Raw genomic sequence first — 13,619 nt, 5'->3', positions numbered from 1 at the left:
CAAGTTTGCAAGATAATGACAAACCTGGCATCTAAAAAAATCAGAGGAAAAGGATTGGCCTGAGAATTCTGAAGCTGACCAGAGGCTGTCTCCTAAAAGAGTCGTTTTAACATTAACGGCTACATCATTTCAAAATGATCCGATTCCAGATTTTCTCCTATATAAGGACAATCAAAATCCTTGGATCATTGCCGATTGACAAAAACAAAAAGTACAAGAGAGAAAAGATACAAAAGCACTTAGATACAAAAAGAGATCTTACACCCATCTTCCATTCTTTGTGTAAATGCTAGAGTGATTACTTGTAATCTTCTAAAGTGTTCTTTATTTGAAAAGGAACAAGTGTTTATCAATTGTAACATTGAGAGCGTTGTGCTGAGTGTTTGGTTGTAAACATTCAGTGGTAGAGAAATCTAGGTGCTGGATTGTAGCACTTAGTAGGAGTTGAGTAGACGGATAGAGGAAGGTACTCTTGCATATTCAACTGCCTTGTAATCGGTTTGTGCTCTACCTTTAAAGAGCTCAGTATTGAATTCTAAAAGCCCGGAGGACTCTGGGGACTGGACGTAGGCGGAGAGACCGAACCAGGATAAGTGATACTGAGTAATCTCTAACCCTCTCTCAATATATATATATTTGCATGTGTTGTGTGATAAGTTTACTCAGCATATAAAATTGTTTAAAGTTGACTCTGAGTAATTTCAAGTGCTGAGTTAGAAGCTGACCTCCAAGAGTGTCAATATCTAACTTACAAGTAAAACAGCATTAGTCAATATCCGGCCAAAGCTGTCTTGTAACGTATCTGGCCAAACTGACCAAAAGCTGAGTTGACAAACTCACCAAATAACTAAGTCAGCACATTAATTAAAACAAAAAAGTTATATTAGTTCCTAACCCCCCCTTGGAACTAATCACACGGGACCAACAAGTGTTATCAGAGCCTAAGCTCACTACTCAAAGATATAACTATCTTGAGCGGATCCCCATAAATGGCTGAGAATAGCACTCGTTTCCTTCTAGGGAACCAAACAACACAGATACTCCCTGAGGGATTATCAATCACTAGACCTCCCCTATTCTTTGGATCTAATTATACATTCTGGAAGAATAGGATGAAAAACTTTATTCAAGCTACAAACATGAGTGCATGGCTTGCAATTGTCCAAGGTCCACATGTGCCATATAAAACTGTTAACAATGAGAAAATTGTTAAAAGCGAAGCTGAGTGGACAGAGGATGACCTCAGAAAATTACAAAATAATGCTTCGGCTATAAATATGCTTCACTGTGCTTTAGATGCTGCAGAATACAATAAGATTTCAGGATGTGAGTCAGCACAGTAGATTTGGAAGAAGTTGGAAGTGACTTATGAAGGCACAAGTAAGGTTAAGGAGTCCAAAGTCAATCAGCATATGAGACTCTACGAGCTGTTCGAGATGAATGAGAACGAAGACATCTCAGAAATGAACTCAAGATTCACCAACATCATAAATGAGCTCAAAAGACTTGGAAAGAACTTCACTGAAGAGGAACAGGTGAAGAAAATCCTGAGAAGTCTACCTAAGAGCTGGCAAGCAAAGAAAACAGCTGTAGAAGAAGCTCAGGACTTGACTACCTACAAATATGATGAGCTGATCGGATCCTTGCTGACCCATGAAATCTCTATGAAAAACTTTGAAGCTAAATAAAAGTCCAAAGATAAGAAACAGAAATCACTAGTGATGAAAGCTGACTCCACATAAGCTGAGTCAACTGATGATGAGGAAATGACTATGTTTACTAGAAAGATGAAGAAGCTGTTCAGAAGAAATGACATAAACAGCAAATGGCCATACAAGAGAGGTGATAGGTACAAAGCTGAGTCCAGTGACAAATATAAGAAGGACAGCTCCAAGTCTGTCACATGTTTTGAGTGCCACCAAACTGGGCACATCAAGTCAAGCTGCCCAAACCTAAAAAGGGATAAGAAGGGAAACAAGAAGGCAATGGTAGCAACATGGAGTGACAGTGATGAGTCAACATCATCCGAAGCTGATGCAAATGAAACGGCAAACATATGCTTTATGGCCGATGATGCTGATCACTCTCAATCTGAGCAAGCTGACCTCTCTGATGAAACTGACCAGGAGGAACACAACAATGAGGTAACATCCCTACTTTTGCTTAGAAACGAAATGGTAAATGCCTTGAGTGATTTATATACACTAACTAAAAAGTGTAACAAGAAAATCAAATCACTCAGCAGGCGGTGTGACGAGATTGAAGAGGTCAAGTTGAGTGACCTCAGATATCTCCTCCAAGACAATGCAAAACATTCAAATAATGCATAAGTTTGTCACGGAGGTTCAATCTGAGTCAAAGAAACTTAGAAAGGACGTTACAACCCTACAGAGCCAAGTAAAAGGCTCAAATAAACATAAATCCCATGCTGAGTACTCAAGTACTAGTCAGCATAAACAGTTCACCCAGTGTGACTGTTGCGGGAAAAGGGGACACACAAAAGATGTGTGTTGGTTCAACAAGCGGATTGTCCAATGTGACTTCTGCAGAAGAAAAGGACATACCACTAAGGTATGTTGGCATGCTCAACATAACAATGCTGACCACACTCAGCATCACCCTCAAAGAGTAAGTTATTGTGACTTCTGTGGTAAAAATGGCCACACTATAAAAGTATGTCGTCACAAACTGAAATATGACTTTGCACCTGTTTACACTAACAAGAAAGGACCCAAAAAGAATTGGGTACCTAAAGATGAATAGCTTAAAATGCAGGTCAGCTTGACATGCATGGAGAAGTCAAAACTTTGGTACATAGACAGCGCATGCTCAAGACACATGACAGGTGATGAAACATAATTCATCACACTAGAGCTTAAACGAGGAGGAAATGTAAGCTTCGGAGACAATAAGAAGGGTAAGATAGTCGGCTCAGGTACTATCGGAGGTAACCCAACTATTGAGTCTGTCTCCTTAGTCAAAGGTCTCAAATACAATCTTCTGAGTGTAGCTCAGCTTTGCAAAAATGGTAGAAAGGTTGTATTTGATAATACCAAGTGTCAAATACTCGAGGGAAATACAAATGAATTAATTTTAACTGCCCCTCGTGTAGAAAATGTGTACATGCTAAATTTAGAAAAACAGTTTTCCAAAAACATATGCTTGGTGTCTAAAGAGGATAACTCCTGGCTATGGCATAGAAGACTTGGGCATGTCAGCATGGACCTTCTTGCCAAATTAGCTAGAAAGCAATTAGTTGAGGGATTACCCAAATTAAAATTTGAAAAAGATCAACTGTGTAAAGCTTGTCAGCAAGGCAAACAAACTAAAAAGTCATTTCATAGTAAAAATATTGTCTCAACCAAGAGACCACTGGAATTACTACACTTGGATCTTTTCGGACCTATCCAGCCACTCAGCTTGGGAGGTAAGAAATTTTCCTTAGTCATTGTAGACGATTTCTCTCGGTACACTTGGATCATCTTGCTGAGTAGCAAGGATGAAACATTTGAGATGTTCACCACATTGATTAAAAAGCTTGAAATTGACAAAGACCTAAAAGTAGCTCATATTAGAAGTGACAATGGTGGAGAATTCAAAAACCAACAGTTTGACGAATTCTGTGAAACCAGTGGTATTAACCACAATTTCTCTGCTCCTAGAACACCTCAACAGAATGGGGTTGTTGAAAGGAAGAATAGAACTATTTTCGAAATTGCTAGAACCATGCTGAGTGAAAACAGGCTCCCAAAGTACTTCTGGGGTGAAGCTGTCCACACAGCATGCTACATACTTAATAGGGCTCTAGTTAGACCTATACTTAAGAAAACCCCATATGAACTTTGGAAAGGACGAAAGCCCAACATTGGGTACTTTCGTGTCTTTGGGTGTAAATGCTTTATACTCAATACAAAGGACAATCTTGCAAAATTTGATGCTAAAGCTGACGAAGCAATCTTCTTAGGGTACTCAACAAACAGTAAAGCATATAGAGTCTATAATAAATGAACTCAGGTTGTAGAAGAGTCTGTCCATGTTGAGTTCGATGAAGCTGACCCTGCAGGAAAGTCAACTCAGCTCACTGAAGATGAACCAAGCTCAGCTTCCGCTGATCAAAATAGAGCCTATGAATCATCAATACAAGGGCTGACCAAAGGTAAGCAAGAAGTTGAAATTACATTTGCTGACCAGTCTATTCCTGTAGAGATTGTAGAAACACCTGTTCCAAACGACTCAACTCTACCTAGGGAAATAAAAATCCCAAGAGGACACTCAGAAAAGTCTATTCTTGATGCTGCTGACAACAAGTTGATGACTAGAGATCAGCTTAGGAAGTTCCTCAGCAACGTAGCATTCATCTCAATGCATGAGCCAAAGAACTTTGCTGATGCTGAGCACGATGAATATTGGATCAATGCTATGCAAGAAGAACTTGATCAATTCACCAGGAATGAGGTATGAGATTTAGTACCTAAACCTAGGAATCAAAAGCATATAGGAACCAAGTGGGTATTTAGAAATAAACTAGATGAGCACTGTTAAGCCCAAAATATACCTAAAATATCCTATATAAATACGTTAAATTTACATTGAAATCGTGCTAATTATATTCATTTAGAATACTTTTACGTCTTTATTTACTTCTTTGATGCAAGGTACTTAATTATTTGGTTAAATCCAAATAGGAGCTTAAACAGAGCTAAAACGGAGCTAAAATGGAGGAAAAACCTAAAAAACGTACCGAGAATGCATATCAGCCAGAAGAAAGCTCAAGGAGGACGAAAAGCAGTCGAAGAGACAGGGAGATAACTCTCTGTCGCGACTGAGATTTTCATAATCTCAGTCGCGACTTACGAAAGGTGTCACGGAAGAAGAACAAAATCTTCAACTCGCCCCTGTACCCCCTGTCGCGACTGAGATTTTCAGAATCTCAGTCGTGACAGTGAAGTATTCTGCACATAATTCACATGTTTTAATCCGAGAAACGCGACTGTTCGTTTGGATAAAAGCGACCCTTCACCAACGGACACGACCCATCATTTACAACCCTTCAACAACTATAAATAAGTGATCCATTTCAGAAATTGAGAGGTTGGAAAAGTTAGAGAAATTAGAGAAGAAAGTTATTATGTTGAGTTTCTGATTCAGAAAAGAATCAGAAAGTTAGATTTCATTTCTGTGTAAACAAACTTGATGTACACAAGTTGTTATTAGATTAGTTATAAACACAGTATTAGTTTAGTTTCTAAGGTTGATCAGAGACAAGTTTTCATTCTGGTAGTGGACTGACCAGTCTCTATTCTGAAGATTCAGCGAGAAGAATTGACGGCTGAAGCGTATGAGGTCTGACAAACCTACGGAGGATGAGGGAAGGATTGACAACCCGGATCTCAAAGTTTTCGTTGCAATGCTATCCAAGTTTCTACTTCTCTGTTAACTTGTGAAAATTCACATTTCATTAATGATATACTTATTTATTCAATACATTCTTACTGTTGTTATTTTGATATTGTTCTGACAAAATGATTTTCAAAATGATAAATTGGTGTTTTTATTAAAACGTTCTATTCCATCTTATTCATATAAAAACTTTGTTGAACACTTGACAGATTTAGTTTTTATGGATAATATGATCGCTGATCGCGGCTTATCAGACATAAAATACTAGTTTGATTAAGGTAGCAATCTGCTCCGATCCAGAGAGATTTCTACAGTTCAAAGCCATTTAATTGAGTAAATCCCTATATTATTACATGTCCATAATCTTTACAAAGTTAAAGTTGCTTTCTTTGCTTTATGAAAATAAGTTTTATACCTACTATTTATTCCAATTACGGAAGTATCTGTCTTGTAATCAAAATCTCAAGACAGAACTGTTCTCTAAACTCGATATAATACTTCTATCTAATCCTAATTTACCCAAACCAATTCCATCAATTAAACGTATTTCTTTTATTAAACCTAAACATGTGATTAAAACCGAATCAAATAAAGATTTAGTTAAAAAACGTTCCCTGTGGGATCGATATCTTTTATTACTACAAGCGTATACCGTGCACTTGCGGAAATCGCTCAACAAGTTTTTGGCGCCGTTGCCGGGGAACGCCAAAATTTTTGACAAAATTTTAAATTTTTTCGTGTTTTATTTCGAATCTAGGTTTAAACATACTTATTTTAACTTTTATAATTTAATAATTTTCATTTACTAATTTATTTATTTTTCAAATTCTGTTTTGTAGGTAGTTTCAGTTCGTGCAAGATTTCAGGTTCATGCGCAGTTCTCGAAGTTCAGGCATTGTACCAGACCCTATAGACCCAGAAATTGAGAAAACCATTAGGAAGAACAAGAAAAACAAAAAAAACAAAAAAATAAGACCCTAGTAAAAACATATACCGAGCCAGAAAAAATGGCAGACCCACCAACACTTATGGATTACGCTAGGCCAGGTGTGGCCGGTGTGACCAATAGTATCGTTAGACCCAGAATCACCGCAAACCAATTTGAAATTAAGCTAGCTTTGCTTAATATGTTGCAAAATAATGTAACATTTTACGGGTTACCTAACGAAAATCCTAACATCCATCTAACAAATTTCTTTGAAATTTGTGACACTTTTAAAATCCCTGATGTGACTACAGAAGCAATCAAACTTCGCCTCTTTCCTTTCACTTTGAAAGATAGAGCCAAAGAATGGTTAACTTCTATGCCAGCCGCAACTTTTGCCACTTGGGAACAATTAGCCCAAGCATTTTTATCAAAATATTTTCCTTTAGCAAAAACCGCAAGAGTTATAAAGGAGTTAACATCTTTTTCTCAAAATGATAATGAGACTCTTTATGAAACTTGGGAACGTTTTAAAGAACTTCAACGTTTATGCCCACACCACCAATTACCCGCTGAACTTTTAATGCAAACATTTTACAATGGACTAAATCCTACAACTAGGGGTTCATTAGATGCTATGTCGGGAGGGCTATTTATGAAGAAAACATCAGCCCAAACAATAGAACTTTTGGAGGAAATGGCAATCAACAGCAATATGTGGCCCGCGGAACGTGGACATATGCCGGTAGCAAAACCATCATCCTCAACCACACCATCAGTTAAAGGTATAGTTGAACTTGATCTAGTCGCGATGCTACAAGCCCAATTTTCTGCTTTATCGCACAAAATTGACAAATTTATGGCACCACGCGATACCAATGGTAATCCAATCCAAACGGATGTGGATTACGAAAATATGAGTGAGATCGAACAGGTAAATTTTGTCCAAGGGCAAAACCAAACTAATAATCCTTATTCTAATACTTATAATTCTGGATGGAGGAATCATCCTAACTTTAACTGGAAAGATACCAATAACAATAGTGCAAGTGCTAATCAAAATCGTACCACTAATTATCAAAATCAGTCAAGAGATACGATTAGCACTTTATCTTCTAAAATCGACAAGTTTATAGATGCTATCAGTGGAAAAATAAGTAATCACGACGATGGTTTTAAACGGATCAAAAATAAATTCGATCAGCTTATTAAAAACCACTCATCTAGCATCCATAATTTGGAGGTTCAAATTGGTCAACTTGCTAAATCAATTCCATCCCGAAAAGAGGGAAGTCTTCCCAGCCATACGGAGGAAAATCCGAAAGAGCAGGTGAAGGCTATCACTCTTCGTTCAGGGAAAAATTATCAAGGGCCTGAAATGCCCAAAGATGCAACATTACCAGGAACTGATTTATCAAAATCCAAAGAAGATATCTTAAACACAAATAGTTCACCATTTGACACAAATACCAAAACTTTTGTACCCAAGCTACCTTTTCTGCACAAAGTTCGAAATAAGGACTATGACAAACAACTTCTAACGTTTTTGGATAAACTTAAAAATTTGCACATCAATTTGACATTTATGGATGCAATCACATAAATTCCTAACTATGGTAAATTTTTAAAAGATTTAATTTCAAAGAAAATCAGTTGGGAAGGAATTTCATCCATTTCGTTAACTGAAGACTGTAGTTCAATCGTGTCAAGTAATTTTCCCACTAAACTCAAAGATCCCGGATGTTTTACTATTCCGTGTAAGTTGGGAGATATTGAATTCCCAAGTTGTCTTTGTGATTTAGGAGCAAGTATGAACTTAATGCCATTGTCTATTTTTAACAAGTTAGGTTTAGAAGAAGATATCAAACGTACCAATATGGTTTTGCTATTAGCGGATCAAACCACTAAGAGGCCATATGGTATAATTGAAGATGTTTTATTCAAAGTCGATAAATTTATTTTTCCTACCGATTTTGTTATATTAGACTTTGCATATGATGTAAATTGCCCTTTAATTTTTGGTAGACCGTTTATGAACACGGGACGCGCTCTAGTAGATGTGTCGGAAGGGAAGGTAGTTTTAAGGATAGGAGAAGATAAGATCGAGTTTAATATGAACAAAGCGATGAAATACCCTATGGAGGAATTCGCTTGTATGAAACTTGATTTAGTCGAGGAATGTGTCAATGATGTAATTCAGAGTGAAGAAATAATTGAACCTATAATAGGTGAGGAATTAGAAGATAAGGACCCAGAGCCTTTGATTCGAGAAGATGGACCAGTTCCGCCTTCAATTGTAACACCCCCTAAATTAGAACTTAAAGAGTTACCCAGTCATTTGAGGTACGCTTTCTTAGGCGAAGGCGATTCTCTACCTATAATTATTTCTAACAAATTAACAAATGATCAAGAAGAAAAATTGAAAGAAGTTGTTAGAAATAGGATAGGAAGTATGGGATGGCAAATTTCAGACTTAAAAGGAATTAATCCTAGTATCGTGATGCATAGAATTCACTTAGAAGAGGATAAGCCACCTAAAGCGGATAGGCAAAGACGCTTAAATCCGAACATGAAAGAAGTAGTCAAAAATGAGATTACTAAACTTTTAGACAATGGAATCATTTATCCGATCTCGGATAGTGAATGGGTTAGTCCAATCCATTGTGTACCTAAAAAAGGAGGCATAACTGTTGTAAGAAATGATGAAGGTGAACTGATACCTACACGAACCACCACCGGTTGGAGGGTTTGTATAGACTATAGGAACCTAAACAAAGCAACTAGGAAAGATCATTTTCCTCTACCTTTCATTGATCAAATGATCGAAAGGATAGCCGGTCATGCATTTTATTGTTTCCTAGACGGTTATTCCGGATTCTTTCAAATTTACATTTACCCGGATGACCAAGATAAAACAACCTTCACGTGTCCTTACGGAACATTTGCATATAGGAGAATGCCTTTTGGTCTATGTAATGCACCAGCAACGTTTCTACGATGTATGACAGCAATATTTAATGACTTCATTAAAGATATAATGGAAGTTTTCATGGATGATTTTTCAGTTTATGGAGATTCTTTCGATGCATGTTTACAGAACTTAGATAAAGTATTGTCTAGATTTGAGGAAACGAATTTAGTATTAAATTGGGAAAAATGTCATTTCATGGTAGATGAAGGAATTGTCTTAGGTCATAAGATATCTGAAAAAGGTTTAGAAGTGGACAGAGCAAAGACTTCAGTTATAGAAAAATTACCCCCACCAACCATTGTTAAGGGAGTAAGATCATTTTTAGGACATGCAGGTTTTTACCGAAGGTTTATAAAGAACTTTTCTGTAATCTCCAAACCACTTACTACTTTGCTTATGAAGGATTCAACTTTTGATTTTAACAAGGATTGTTTAAAAGCTTTCAATACCTTGAAAACAGCTTTAGTCAGTACACCTATAATATCGAAACCCGATTGGAATCTACCTTTCGAAATTATGTGTGATGCGAGTGACTTAGCTGTAGGATGTGTATTAGGTCAAAGGAAGGATAAGAAACTTCATGTTATATATTATGCGAGTCACACATTGTCCGGTGCACAGTTAAATTACACCACAACTGAAAAAGAAATGTTAGCAGTAGTTTTTGCATGTGATAAGTTTCGATCTTATTTGTTAGGATCTAAAGTTAACATCTATACAGATCATGCAGCTTTACGATATTTATTTTCTAAGAAAGATGCAAAACCGCGTCTTATTAGATGGGTTTTATTATTGCAAGAATTTGACATTGAGATTAAAGACAAAAAGGGAGTTGAAAAACTTGTCGCCGATCATCTATCAAGACTTGAGGATGAAAATGGTCCCATCGGTGAAACATCAGGCATTCGAGATGATTTCCCCGATGAACATCTCATGCAAGTACAAAGTGTCATAACTCCATGGTATGCGGACATAGCCAATTACTTAGCTGCACATGTTGTGCCAGATGGATTGACTTCTCAGCAAAAGAAGAAATTCTTTTCAGAAGCTAAGAAATATTTTTGGGAAGATCCATTTTTGTTCAAAACATGCGGCGATGGAATACTTAGGAGATGTGTTAGTGAGTTTGAATATGACTCTATAATGTTAGAATGTCATGCTAGCGCTTACGGAGGTCATAATAGCATAAGTAAAACAGCAGCTAGAATACTTGAATGCGGATTCTTTTGGCCTACTCTGTTTAAAGATGTCCGTTCATTTATTATCCGCTGTGATAAATGTCAAAGAACCGGGAATATAGGAAGGAAGGATGAGATGCCTCTTACGAACATATTGGAAGTTGAAATCTTCGACGTATGGGGGATTGATTTCATGGGTCCTTTTCCTACTTCTTTTGGCAAAAATTATATATTAGTAGCCGTAGATTATGTTTCAAAGTGGGTTGAAGCAATTGCAACCCCGACAAATGATTCTAAAGTAGTTGTTAAGTTTTTAAATTCAATATTCTGTCGATTTGGAGTTCCTAGAGTTATGGTAAGCGACGGTGGTACTCATTTCGTAAATAGAGGTTTTGAGTCACTTATGAAAAAATACGGAGTACACCACCGTATCTCTACGCCGTACCATCCTCAAACGAATGGTCAAGAGGAAATTTCAAATAGAGAACTCAAATGGATACTTGAGAAAACAGTTTCGTCTTCTAGAAGAGACTGGGCACATAAACTTAACGATGTATTATGGGCATACCGTACTGCATTTAAAACACCTATCGGAATGACACCTTATAGATTAGTCTATGGTAAAGCTTGTCATTTGCCGGTTGAATTAGAACATAAAGCATATTGGGCTATAAAAACCCTTAATTTTGATTTACAAAGCGCAGGGAAAAAGCGTTTGTTCGACTTAAACGAGTTGGATGAATTACGCTATTTGTCCTACGAAAATGCAAGAATTTATAAGGAAAAAGTTAAAAAGTGGCATGATGCCAAAATTAAAATTAAAAACTTTAATGTTGGGGATAAAGTCTTACTTTTTAATTCGAGATTAAAATTATTTCCAGGTAAGCTAAAATCTAGATGGACTGGACCATTTTTTGTTGTTAAAACGTTTGATTACGGATCTTTGGAGCTAGAAAAGTCCAATGGCGAACGATTTAAGGTCAATGGTAATCGTTGCAAGATTTATTTCGACGGAGCTCCAATTCAAGCAATTGAATCCGTGGATAAATTCTATGAAAATTAATTTATATAGTTTTCATGTTTTTAATTTATAGTTTTTCTTATTTTATGTTCATAATTTTTATTCTTTTTCTTTTTAGTTTATTTTTATTTTTATTTCTATTTTTAATTTTATTTACTTTAATTTTAATTTTTTATATTTATTTTTGTGTACAAATAAGTTTTGTTAACATTAAAATTTTAATTTAGTCATGTTTTGAAAATGATTTCATTAAGTGTTAAGTGTTATTGCGAAATTAAATATGAAGAAATCTCAGTGGAGATTTTCCATGTTCCAGGATTTGGAAATCTCAGTTGAGATTCCGAAAATCTCAGTTGAGATTTTCTGTCTTTTGCAATTGAAATAACTGTAAGGGATTACAGTCTTCTTTCTTTAAAATTTCTGTCAGTTGAATCGAAGAGGTATCACTTTGGCACCTTTTTCTTTTTAACAGACACAACCTTTCACTATTAGGTCTTATATATTCCTGTAGGATCAGACTTCTTCCATTTTCATTTTATCTTTCTGAATTTCTTTCTCAAATTCTCAAATCCTGCAGACTTCATTTTCTTTTCTCTCACAGACATGACTAAGTCTTTGAAAAATGTTCAAAAACACACTTCTGCTCAAAGCGGGAAAATTGATATCTCTGATCGTTATGGTGCATGGTTTCCAATTTATAACCATGACGAAGGGAAACGCTTTCTGTAATTTAGATATGCTCAATTCTTTGGCATGATGTATATGGACGAGTTTCTGAATGAGGAACTCGGGATAAGCGAAGACATTGATCGATATCTTACTAATTTGGGTTGGACCAAATTTGTTTCTATGAAATTTCCTATTATTGGAAATTGGGTTCTGGAATTTTTCTCCACTGTTCGATTAGTCAATAAGAGACGTGTTCGTCTCAGTTTTCGCTGTGAGGGGCAGGTCTTCACTTTTGGATATCCAGAACTTCATAATTGGTTTGGATTTCCACCCCGAGACACAACTCAGCACCATCCTGGAAGGGATATGACTTCTAGAGATATATGGAGGATGTTAACAGGATTTTGGCGATTCAATCCACGTCTTGCCTTCAACAAATCCATCAATTCTAATTCCATGCTGTATCTGCATAAATTCCTCTGTCGCAGCCTTTTTGGTCGAGTCAGTAGCAATGTTGTGAAAGATACTGATCTCTATGTGTTGGGCGACATTTTCCAAGGCAACTCTGTGAACTCCTCAAAGATTCTTATGGAGGGGTTAGTTGCTGTTTCCCGTTCGAAGAACCGGAAGATTGGGTTCGCCAACATCATTTGTGGAATAATTTTAGGAGCCAAGGGAACCATTCCTGTCCCTTGGACTGATACAGAACCATTCCCTATTCTAGACTACGAGTTCTTAGAGAACAAGGGGCTTGTCAAACGAGTTTTTCGTTCTGGTCCAACATTCCTTTCTGCACCAGAGAGGCAAGTCTTCATTCAAATGAAGATTAATAGGGCCAATGCACGTCGTTTGTCATCTACTTAGGGATATAATATGACTTTCTGTTTTGTTTTATTATATATGAGTGTTTATATTTTGTGTTTATATGAGTAAGATATTTTTTTTTATGTAATATATAATAAGGTATTGTTTATATTTTAGATTATAATAAATAAAAGTGCATTAATTCTTTAGTTTATTTCTTTTATTTAAGGACAACCTTTGGTTTTCCTTTAATTTAATGTTTCAGTTTTGTTTATCTCAGTTTCAGGGATTAATATTCACATTAATGTCACTTAATTATAAGAGGAATTGGTTTAGACATGTTAAAATTGTAAAAAACAGTCCCAATTTTACCCAGAATTTCCAAAATCTCAGTTGAGATTCTGAATTCTCAGTTGAGACAGCAAGAGGACCACTTTCAGTAAAAATTTCGACCCCCCTACTTACTTGCTATCGCGACTGAGATTTTGAAAATCTCAGTCGCGACTTGCGACTTCCAGTCACGGGATTTGGGCGAAATTTTGGTTCTTTTCCTATTCCTACTCTAATTACTTACCCATTCATCTATCCTAATCAATACCTATTACTTACACCTATTTAAATCACCTATTTTTACACCAATCAATCATCTTT

At 36.3% G+C, this 13,619-nt stretch overlaps 1 non-coding gene across 1 annotated transcript; it reads right to left on the bottom strand.

Moving 5' to 3' along the window:
• Positions 1–6,785: 6,785 nt before the first annotated feature.
• On the bottom strand, positions 6,786–6,892 carry LOC136221154 (small nucleolar RNA R71). The gene has a single exon (XR_010684940.1). It is a non-coding gene; the product is annotated as a small nucleolar RNA R71 (small nucleolar RNA).
• Positions 6,893–13,619: the final 6,727 nt, after the last annotated feature.

The sequence above is a fragment of the Euphorbia lathyris genome, chromosome 2 (assembly GCF_963576675.1).
Source record: "Euphorbia lathyris chromosome 2, ddEupLath1.1, whole genome shotgun sequence".
NCBI lineage: Eukaryota > Viridiplantae > Streptophyta > Magnoliopsida > Malpighiales > Euphorbiaceae > Euphorbia > Euphorbia lathyris.
Note: the sequence above shows the minus strand (reverse complement) of the source record. Positions and strands in the feature narration are given on the sequence as shown.